This window comes from Rhipicephalus sanguineus, chromosome 9 (assembly GCF_013339695.2).
Source record: "Rhipicephalus sanguineus isolate Rsan-2018 chromosome 9, BIME_Rsan_1.4, whole genome shotgun sequence".
Lineage (NCBI taxonomy): Eukaryota > Metazoa > Arthropoda > Arachnida > Ixodida > Ixodidae > Rhipicephalus > Rhipicephalus sanguineus.
The window spans coordinates 151,215,479-151,227,265 of NC_051184.2; positions in this window are offsets into that span (position 1 = coordinate 151,215,479).

The window sequence follows — 11,787 nt, forward strand, 5'->3', positions numbered from 1 at the left end:
GATTGTTACTCTTGCTGTGCAGACTCCAGACGGCGTTATTAGATGGCCTCCAGCGGTACGGATTTCGGGGCCTTCCCAAGCAGTCTTAACTTTCTTCAACTTCGTGGCGAAAGGCCCACTGATGACGCAATAGTCGGCTCCAGTGTCGACGAGAGCGGTGACGTTGTGGCCGTCAATGAGAACGTCGAGGTCGCTAGTTCGTCGTCTTGCGTTGCGGTTGGGTCGCGGCGTCGGGTCACGGCTGCGTCGGTTTGTTCCGCTGCTTCGACGTGGCGTCGTCAGGTCTTCCTCAGGCCGTGAAGTTTCGACGTTAGGGCTTCGTTCGGTCGTCGGCGGCGGAGGATCTTCGGTAGTTCGTCGTACAGCAACCGCACCTCCATCGGTTGCTGCCCTTAGTTTTCCGGATACGGGCTAGGCGACCGGCCCCGGTTTGGGCCAGTGTACGGCCGGCGGTGCGGTGACATGTAGCGGCCCGGCGAAGGCGAGCGGGAAGGTCGTCGTTCTTGCCACTGTGTTCCGGTGAGGTAGTCGTCGATGTCGCGAGGCCGTTCGCCTGGCTGTGGGCGCGGCGCGTTGACGGCGAATCCTCGAAGCCCCATCTGTCGGTACTGACAGCGGCGGTACGTGTGGCCGGCCTCCCCGCAGTGATAGCAGAGCGGGCGGTTGTCAGGGGCGCGCCAAACGTCGGTCTTCCTTAGCGTGTATCGCTGGCCGGCTGGTGGGCGGTATGACGTCGGTGGCGGCGGCGGTGGTGCCTGACGGCGGGACTGCTGGGGCGGCGCGGCGTCTTGACGTGGGCGAGGAGGGGGGGCGTTGCGTCGGGCTGCAGCAGCGTAGTTCATGGCTTGCGGCTGGGGCAATGGCGGTTCAAGGTTGCCCAGCGACTGCTGGATTTCTGATCGAACGACCTCTGCGATCGAGTCCACTTGAGGCTGTGGTGAGGGTAATAGCTTGCGCAGTTCCTCCCGAACGACCGCTCGGATCGTTTCGCGCAGGTCGTCGGAGGCGAGGGCATGAACAGCTGGGCTGTCTTCAATCGTACGGCGATTGTACTGGCGGGTTCGTATTTCCATCGTCTTCTCAATCGTCGTCGCTTCCGAGACGAATTCTTGGACTGTCGAAGGTGGGTTCCGCATCAGACCAGCGAAGAGCACTTGCTTTACCCCTCGCATGAGGAAGCGGACTTTCTTGTCCTCGGGCATGGCAGGGTCAGCGTGGCGAAATAGCCGGGTCATTTCCTCTGCAAAGATGGCCACGCTTTCATTTGGAAGTTGGACCCGTGTCTCCAGCAAGGCTGCGGCCCTTTCCTTTCGGACGACGCTTGTGAACGTCTCCAGGAAAGCGCTGCGAAAGGCGTCCCAGATTCGAAGCGTGGACCCCCGATTCTCGAACCAGGTCCTTGCTGCATCTTCCAGGTAAAAGTAGACGTGGCGCAGCTTGTCCTCGGATTCCCAGTTTTTGAACGCTGAGACCCTTTCGAAGGTCTCGAGCCAGGTTTTCGGGTCTTCGAATGACGACCCGCGGAAAGTTGGCGGCTCCTTGGGCTGCCGGAGAAGTATCGGCGCAGGCTGCACGGGGTCGGTCATCGTCGCTGCGGTCGGTGTTGGGACCTGGGGCTGCCTGGTGTTTTCGGGAAGGAGCCCGTACTCTGGCTGCAGTCCCTTCTGCCTGCGGCTTGTTCGACGATCCGGGTTTTCTTTGCCGTCGTCCTCCTCGCGGCTTGGGCTTGGGTCAGCGCTTCGCGGGGGCGTCCGGATCATGGAAGAAGCAGCACCTCCACCAGATGTCACGTGGTCGTGACGTCGACGAACACAGCAGTCGGCGTTTGTAGGATGAAACTGTTTATTTGGCCGAACTTGTGGCCGGAAAATAGAACTAGAACTACAGCAATGCACGCTGTACAATGATAGCGGCGAACAGGGCGTCGTCCGTCGATCAACTGACAAGCGGTGAAGCGCGTCGGCATTTAAACATGTGCCGTCGAATACTCCAGCGTTATCGCTGGCTGTCGTGCAAATTCTAGAATAAGCTCGAGTGTGCGCGTCTTGCGCGCAATCTTAAGAAAACGATCTACAATGATCGCGAAGGTTCTCGAACAACGAGGCACGGTTCGCGCTGAGCGTTGCTGACAGTCTTTGTGGCCGAAAACCGAATACAGCAAAAGTGATAAAGAGACGCACGTGGCAATATGGAATAACAGGGAGCTGAGCTAGTTAGTAAGTACTCATTCTGAAAAGACGGGGGCGTACAAACACGGACACAAGAAAGAAGTCGGGACACCACAAACGCTTACTGACAACGGAAGAGACGCACAACGGCGTAAAAGAAAGAAGGCACGAAAACTTAACTGTGCATTCACATGCAACAGGGCGAACCTATCCGGCACGCGTGGGGGTCTACGTGGAAGGTAACTATTAAGGCATTTGATTTCATCTTTATGCAAGTTAACGGCTGGCTCACGCATGCACTGCCACTATAGAATCGTCTATTCTCGATATGCCATGCTTCAATCATCAGGCGCGTTTCTTCATTTCTATGCTGGTATAACACTGCGCATTCATCGAATTTTGGCGTGCACTTACAATCTCGACAATGGAAAGATAGGTTAGAAGGTGAGCCTCCTGTTAGCGATCTCTTATGTTCCAACAATCTCTGGTTAATGCATCGACCCGTCTGTCCTACGTAGAAGCGGCCGCAGCTGGAAGGGACCTTATACACCACACTTGTACGGCAATCAGTGAATTTGTTGGTGTGTTTTACGAAACAAATATCGGTCCGCTTCTTGTCTTTCACTCGCTCATTCTTCCTCTGCACAGTGGCACAAATCTTACCTAGCTTATTCGCAGCCGTGAAAACAACATTAACGACGTATCTACTTGCTACTTTCTTTAGCCTGTGAGATACGCAATGAATGTACGGTATACCTACGACACGTTTCTTCCTATCGCTTTCTGCAACCATGCTCGGACTTAACATGATGGACTTCTTTAAACGTTCAGCGACAGTGGCCACTGCATCAGGACGATACCCTACATCAAAAGGCGCGTAATCTGTGCGTTAAAGCTATCACTCATTTTGTGCTCACACGACTTGATGAGGGCTGACTTAAGGCGTTGTGCATCTCTTGAGTTGGTAGTAAGCGTTTGCGGTGTCCCGACTTCTTTCTTGTGACCGTGTTTGCACGCCCTGTCTTTTTAGAATGCGTAATATGGATGTTAATAATGTTAGTATTCTTGGTACTTTACTGCTTAGATCACTACGGCTGTTGAAATGAATAATTTTAAATCATTGCACATTGTCTTGGCCACATATAACAGAGTAATACACTGCATTCAATATATGCATATTTGAACATTACAGGATTTTTGGCATGGCTGTCTCGTCTTTCCCGCGCTTTTTTCTCCCCTTTCCCGGCCACAGGTCCAAGCACACAAACGCGCACGTTGGCACAAACACGCATACACACACACACACACACACACGCACACATATGGTTCCACGAAGTCGGATGGTCTGCGCAGCCGGCGAGGACCCAATCCCACGCATCCGGGGAAACTTGGTGTCGAATGCGGAGCCGGAAACGAATCCGCAAAGTGTCACCGGCACTGGTGTTGTGCTCTTCCTCTTGCATTGGAAACAGCAGAGCGCAGTAAAGCGGGGCTGCCTCCTTTATCTGCCCCGGCGCCCTGCGGCAACGGGGGGCTCGCCGATCCCAGCATTCCATAAAAAACGCAGGAGGCCCCTTCAAGCTAACGAACACTCGTATGAGAGAACGCGCGCGCACACACAGAAAGGGAGGATAAAACAAAACAAAATATATGGAGCAGTCGCGTACAATTGCTCTGCCCACAACGGCAACAGCAGCACTGCACGACTGAAAAAACGCACATGTTCCGGAAGTGTGAGCGTGAGCGCCGTAAACATACGGTGCGGTCGTAGATGATGTTTTGCATCGAACTTTCAAGGCCAAAAATTGTTATATATACCTGCCTGCTGCATCTACTGCCAGTGGATGCCGTTCTGCAGCAAGTCGAACGGCTCAGCCAACAACAACGATCCGCTAGCGATTTCCACTGTAGGATAATTTCACCGCTGCACAGCGACGGTCCTATCACAGCGCCCAAGCAACCGCCGTGAAGCTCACTGCTGTTCAGATCACAGTTTCACTCGTCGTATACTTCTTTTCACGTAAATACGCACATCGGAGCTACAGTTGCATTCGTCGTATACTTCTCTTCACGCAAACACGCACATCGGAGCTGGCGGTATGAACGCCCACGCCAGTGACACCGCCTACAGCAACGAAGTTCGTAGCCCGATGTAAACGATGCCCACTTGTAACTAGCTTTGTATCACACGCCACTGCAAAGGCACCATACAAGCCTGGAGCACTCTTTCTTTTCTTTTAGCTCGCTGAAACGTCAAGAACTCAGCTTTCGTTGTCCATCTTTCGCATGTCAGCTTCGGCTGCGGTCGTGCTAGGCCTACGAGGAATACAGACGAACCACATACTTCTTTAAGCAGTGGGCGGGTGCTGATCATCCAGACTTCGAACATCGGAAGCATGCTTCCAACACAATGCACTTGTTTCAAGCACAATGTATAAAAATGAAAGCACAGGCGCGAAGCACAGGCACGATGTTTTCACTCGGTCGACGATCGCACTTAAAACGGGGCAAGGGCAGCCGGGAAGTATTCGCTGGATTGGTCGGCGTCGCTCGAACTCGGCACGAAACCGCGTCCCACTGGTAGCACTCGCGGTCGTCCGCCGTGTCGTCGACGTACTGGATGACGACGCGCAGGAGCGTTTGCGACCGTAGTTTCCGTGCTTGCCCTGCACTCGGAGGTGCCTTCGAAGTGGCGGCCATTAGGCATATCGCTCAGAGGTATCTCGGCCTCTGATTGGTTGGCGCGCCGTATACCTTTTGTCGCTTAACGTCCATCAAAGTCACCGATAGCCTGGTCAAGTGACATTCGTGTGCGAAGCAGCTTTTGATAATTCGTTCAACTTACATTTGAGGGCATTAAAAGCGCCGAGCTTCAGGCGGCAATCACGTGGTATTTTTTAAAGAGCGAAGCCCCTTAGGCCGGCACTCCTCCGCGCCGTCGAAGCTCCCTTGTCTAAAGCATCGCTTCAGGTTGCAGTGGCCGGTGATTTAAGAGGAAACCCACGTGAAAATGGGATCTGAATTTCCAGCTGGAAATAGGTTTTCCAGCCTGGTTTTCAGCTGGAAATAGCTCTCTAGACTGGGAATTTTCCATTCCAAGCTGGAAACTTAATTTCCAGCTGGGAATTATTTCCATTCCCAGCGGGGAATGATATTTCCGGCTGGGAATGGAAATGATTCCCAGCTGGGAATGATATTTCCGGCTGGGAATGGAAATGATTCCCAACTGGAAAATCATTCCCAGCGGGGAATGGAAATTATTCCCAACTGGAAAATCATCCCCAGCTGGGAATGGAAATTATTCCCAACTGGAAAATCATTTCCTGCTGGGAAGTCATTTGCAGCCAGAAAATTTCCCAGTTTCAGCTTCAAAATAATCAGCTCAATCAACAGAAAATTTTCCTGTTTCAGCGGGGAGTACTGTAGTGCACACAGTTCCACAAGGAAAGCTCTGCATACACGGAGTGTAAGATTGTATTTAACATTTGGTGCATTCATGTGCATGGCTATATGAAAGTTAAATTTGATGGAATGACAGTGAAATTTATTTTAATCAAGTGCATGCATTTCAGTGCAGAATTACCATATAAATGCAGATTATATACCTTGAGATTAAGAAAATGCATGTGCGATTTCACAACAAAATTTTATTCAGTTTCACATTGTTTTGTTCTACCTACAAGCAGAATAAAAGCATTGTCAATCTACGTCATCTGACAAATGGGTATGTTACAATGACCAGTCTAATTACAGCTCTGCAGGATGATGGCAATCATGAAGAATGAGTTGCACAACATTTCTTGAACAAAATCAACACACATTGGAGAAATGTTTAACGTAAATCACAAATATATAGTAAAAGACCCTGGGAACATTCGCATGAATATATCTACTAAAAAAAACTGTTTCAGAGTAGCAAAATGTTGGGGAAGTATCATTGAAATCTTGCAAAGGGGAATGCATAAGTGGTGCAGGGAGACAAGCAACTCTGACAAAACAAAGTTTTCTCTCAGCGCTCCCAAATAAGTTTGCACTAGACTGTCCAAATGTTTAAGCATAAACGCACCAGCAAGTCTGACCTAGTACTAATGCAAGCACTAAAGAAGTTCACTGTTCTCCCAAACATCACGTGCTATGGAACAGCTGCTTCAGCTGTGGAAGAGAACTTCAATAAGGGCGCTCTCTGCAAGGCAGTCAAGTCATGAAAAGGTGACGGGTATCACCACAATAAATCAGAAGTCACTTTGTCCGAGCCATTGCTGCACGAAGGGAAAGGTGGAAGAGGAATACCAGTGTAATAATTTCGCGTCGCCTAAAGGCACTCGCAACAGAGGACCTGTTCACATTCATCCATTTGGACAGCCCTGTGCAAACGATAAAGTTGGGAGTAACAAAGGCAGACTTTACATTGTCAAAGAGTGTCCTTCCTGCCTGTTGTCTTTTCTCAGTTCTGTTAGTGTGTTCTCCTTGAAAAATGAAAAAAAACTAAGAAACTGACTGTGAGTACATGATTCAAAATAAGAAAAGCCCTTAATCACACAATGAGGAAAATGACATCTGAAAAAGTATCCTATATAAACAGATATATTACACTAGCAGTACAACTCGTTGTGCTTTAAATACTTCAAGTTGGTGCTGGACCAATAAAAATGAAACCTTGTGGAAAATTTAAGTACATAATATCCTGTACTAATCAAAATTTTTCTATTGATAATTACTCTTCGTGTTCATACCAGTACACAATATATAAATCATTCCATGACCACTTCAAAATGCTCCAACAGTATATGTAACAAACTGAAGAACAAAGTGAAAGCTTGCAGATGTCAGCAGTAAAACTCGTCTTCAGGCAGCCCAGAGACAGAACATTTCAGTTTATCCACCTTCCCAGCAATAATGAACCAAATTGAATAATTCTCGCAGTATACCATCCCTCGATAAAGCTTTACAACTTTCAGTGTATGGACAAAATTCCTTTTCTATTATTAAAGTACAGCGCCATTTAATGAAGCTCTCTCACACTTTTTAAGAGCCCTAAGAATTGGCTCGGTTCTGTCACTGCCTAAAGTTTACCCAAGGTTTTCTAGGTGCTTTAATATATTCCGTGCAATGTATTTGCAATACCAGAGCCCTATATTTACAGATGATTCAAGGTGTGGATTATTGAAGCATAAATACACCTTTAATTGTTTTTATCTTTTATGGTATGGCAGCGTACGTATTCAGAGAACAGAAAACAATATTTAACCCTTTCAGACGCCACCTATGAAGAACTGTCTGTAAATGCGTCAAATCAATACAACGTTATTTCAAGGCACTCGATATTCTATTGCAACGAAAATAATGTCATAATGCGTTAATTTATGCGTGTTATAGTAATTAATTCTAATTTGATTGTAACTAAATATCTATTTATTGTCATGTCATTCATGCTCTGTTTTTACAACAATGTAATGGAATCTTACGCCAGAAATATAGTGCGAATTCATTTTTGGGTATGCCGATTTGGAGCAAAGAAAAATTATACTTTTGACGTGGCTCGCAGGTAGGGGCACGTCGAATGACTCGTCGAACTGCGTAGTGCCTTCAGCAAACTGATCATGTACAACAGTACACTGCAAAATGAAGTTAAATGAAGACAAATTTGTTATGCAGGAGGTTCATTTCATCTAAAGCTCAATGTACCTTGCTCTCCCTTATCCCCTAGTCGTTACAAATGGCAAAAACAAGTGATGTACACAATTGTGTACATAGCGTGTCAAAGGGTTAAAAAGCATTAAGCACTAAGTTTCGTTGCATGTTAACTCTCAAGGCACAATTTCTCTTCCTAGACCGGTTTAACTATGACCATTCATAAATGTTCACGAATTTACAAAAGAATTCCTGACTGCCAAAAGCAAAATATTCACAAGGGAGGGCACGCTTATCAATCTCAAACAATCTTTCTTCTCCTTGCCTTGCAATCTTTATGTGTTCAGTCGGCGTCAAAGCAGTGACTGAGTACACATTTGAAAGAATGCAGAAGTGCTCGCTAGACTCTCCTCTTGAGCAAAATATCCTTTTTGCTTTAGCATAAGTACCATCAGGCAAGATCAGGGCTGTGGTATTGATCCTTGTGTGCCTCGAGTACTTTTCTGAAGTGATGATGGCACCACTAACAATTACACGCCTATATTCAATTGCTTCGTGCCCCTGAAACTGTGAGTGTGCATGAAGTATACTACTGTGTACTGCTTCACCCTTTCCCAGAGGTACAATTTTGTCCAAGATTTTTTTAGGCTTCTCTTCCATCAATGACAATGCATAGTCAGTTGCGAATGCCTTGAGAGCAAACAGACTGCTGTGCAGCAGCAGCCGCGTGGCAATTTGCAGGGCTACTCCATTAGAAGAGGTAACAAGTCGCAGCAGCTTGCCCATGTTTGTTTCAAAACTGAAACAAGATTGTGCCCACAGAGGGCCAAAGAGGACTACCGACTTTGGGATGTGAAGTAACTGGTGCATGTTATACGTATGTCATATTCTTTTTACCGTAGAGGTACTCAACACCAATCACAAACTCTGTCAGAAGCTGAGCACTGCGTTCAAAGTCTGATGGTGACACCACGTCATTTAAGAGCAGATATATTCCTTCTACAAGAAGTCCCCAATGTTTCAGGTAGTCATTAGGCAGTACATCAGTGAGGCATGGCACACTGTAGTACAGCAGCCAATACTGCCACTCTGAGGCTTTCCAGTACTTACGAACGGTCAGTGCTCTTGGCTGACGGCTGATGCACTCGGGCACTTTGATGGAGCAAAGCCTAGCATTAATGACAGTCATGGTAGAAGGTCTCCCACAATAATAGCCTGCACCACACATTGAAAACCATAGCTCAGTTATTTGTCTGCTAACACCGAGCAATACACAGTGCATATAGTCAGGGCACCAGGACCATACAGGGCTAAATCCAGGCAGGTTAATTAAAGGAGACGGGCCCTTAACTCCGTGAACCATGGAACCACTGCGGAAGGCAGCTACCATGTCATTCACAACTTCTTGATCTGTGCGGTCGGAATATGGCTCGCTTACACAGTACTTTACAGTGCCTATTGAATAAGAAAATAAGAAAATTATAAGGTGACATGCACATTCAATAGAAGTGATGATTAAATTCGCTGTTCAAAATACTCATTTGGACAGATAGAACTTCTACATAATGACCAAGACAAAATATGCTGATCTGCACAATTAATGTATGTGGCATTAGAGAACACTGCACCTGTATGCAAACTTACCGTCTATATTGTTGCCCGGATGGTAGCGCCAGCTGCAACCGTAATAGCCATTGAACTGTATCATGTGCTGCATAGCCGCTCTTGCTGGTGAGTCTGCACAGCAGCAGATGCAGTACACCTGCAAGATGAACAAATGTATAGGCAAGGTAATATATCTACAGAACAGTTATTCCTGCAGTGGACGTCTTTACTTACTTTAGAGCATATCTGGGTGTTGTTGAATGTCCAACTTATGCCCTTTGCGTTGAGTTTCTGCAGCTGAACAACAAAAGCTTCGAGCAAGAGCGTCATGTTGGGGTGCTCATTCCCATACCACAGTAGCGGCATCATGACATTCTTCCAACGCAGCAATGGTGGCAATTGATCAAGGGTTATCTGGACTGGCCATATACTGTACTTAGACGACTTGAAAACGGGACTGCCATCGGTATTTACAGTCACTGTCAAGTCGTGCGCAGCCATGCCAACTTTGTTCCTCGAAGCCCGATACTGTGAGCCGTCGGTGATGTCGCTCATCGAAGTGCTTTCCGAATTCCTTGACAGGCTGGCCATCACAGCAGCGCTGGTCGTCTGGCTAGAAAGAACAGACTCGAGCTGTTAAATGCGAAGCATTTCTTAGCGGACTTCTGCGACTTTGAGCGTATCTATCTATCTATCTATCTATCTATCTATCTATCTATCTATCTATCTATCTATCTATCTATCTATCTATCTATCTATCTATCTATCTATCTATCTATCTATCTATCTATCTATCTATCTATCTATCTATCTAGCCGCCTACGACTTTGTGCTCTCCTGGCCGTTTCGTTAATCGGATATATACCAAAATTGGTGTGTCATAACATGGCCTTATTACGAACATAAATGACAGGTCATATCATGAAAATCATGACACGCATGTCATGAACAGCATGATTTACATTCCACGGCCTTTGGGCCCTCTGGCCGTTCCGTTAATCGGATGTGTACCAAAATTGGTGTGTCATGACATGGCCTTATCACAAACATAAATGACAGGTCATATCATGAAAATCATGACACGCATGTCATGAACAGCATGATTTACATTCCACGGCCTTTGGGCTCCCTGGCCGTTCCGGTAATCGGATGTATACCAAAATTGGTGTGTCATGACATGGCCTTATCACGAACATATATGACAGGTCATATCATGAAAATCATGACACGCATGTCATGAACAGCATGATTTACATTTCACGGTCTTTGGGCTCCCTGGCCGTTCCGTTAATCGGATGTATACCAAAATTGGTGTGTCATAACATGGCCTTATCACGAACATAAATGACAGGTCATATCATGAAAATCATGACACGCATGTCATGAACAGCATGATTTACATTCCACGGCCTTTGGGCTCTTGCGGCCGTTCCGTTAATTTCATATATACCAAAATTGGTACGGCGTGAGAAGAGTTCATGACGAAAATAATGACAGGTCCGAACATGCAAATCATGACGCGCATGTCATGTGCAGCATGATTTACATGACATGGTCTCGGGGCGCTCGCAGCCGTTTAAATTAAGGGATACATACGAAAACTGGTATGACGAGACATTTCTGTATGACGAACATAACTGACACGTGATAACGTAAAAATCATGATATGCATGTCATGTATGACATGATTTACATGCCACGCTCATGGCGCACACGCGGCCGTCTCGCTTGATTGATATACACCAAAATTGGTATTGTGCGATGTGACTTTATGAAGAACATGAATAACAGGTGGTAGCACGAAAACCATGTCATCCATGACATGTATGTCATGATTTACATGCCACGCTCATGGTGCATTCGTGTCCGTTTCGCTTGCGTGATATACACCAAAATTGGTGTAACCCGACACGACAGTATGACGAACGTAAGTGAGACGTGGTAACATGAAAATCATGACATGCAAGTCATGTACGACCTGATTTACATGCCACGCTCATGACGCGCTATCAGCAGTTTCAGTAGATTGATATACACCAAAATTGGTATTGCGCGATGTGACTGTATGAAGAATATGAATGATAGTTGGTAAGATGAAAACCATGACATGCATGTCATGTATGTTATGATTTACATGCCACGCTCATGGTGCGTTCGCGTCCGTTTCGTTTGCGTGATATACACCAAAATTGGTGTTACGCGACACGACTGTATGACGAACGTAAGTGAGACGTGGTAACATAAAAATCATGGCATGCAAGTCATGTACGACCTGATTTACATGCCACGCTCATGATGCGCTAGCGGCAGTTTCAGTAGATTGATATACACCAAAATTGGTATTGCGCGATGTGACTGTATGAAGAACATGAATGACAGTTGG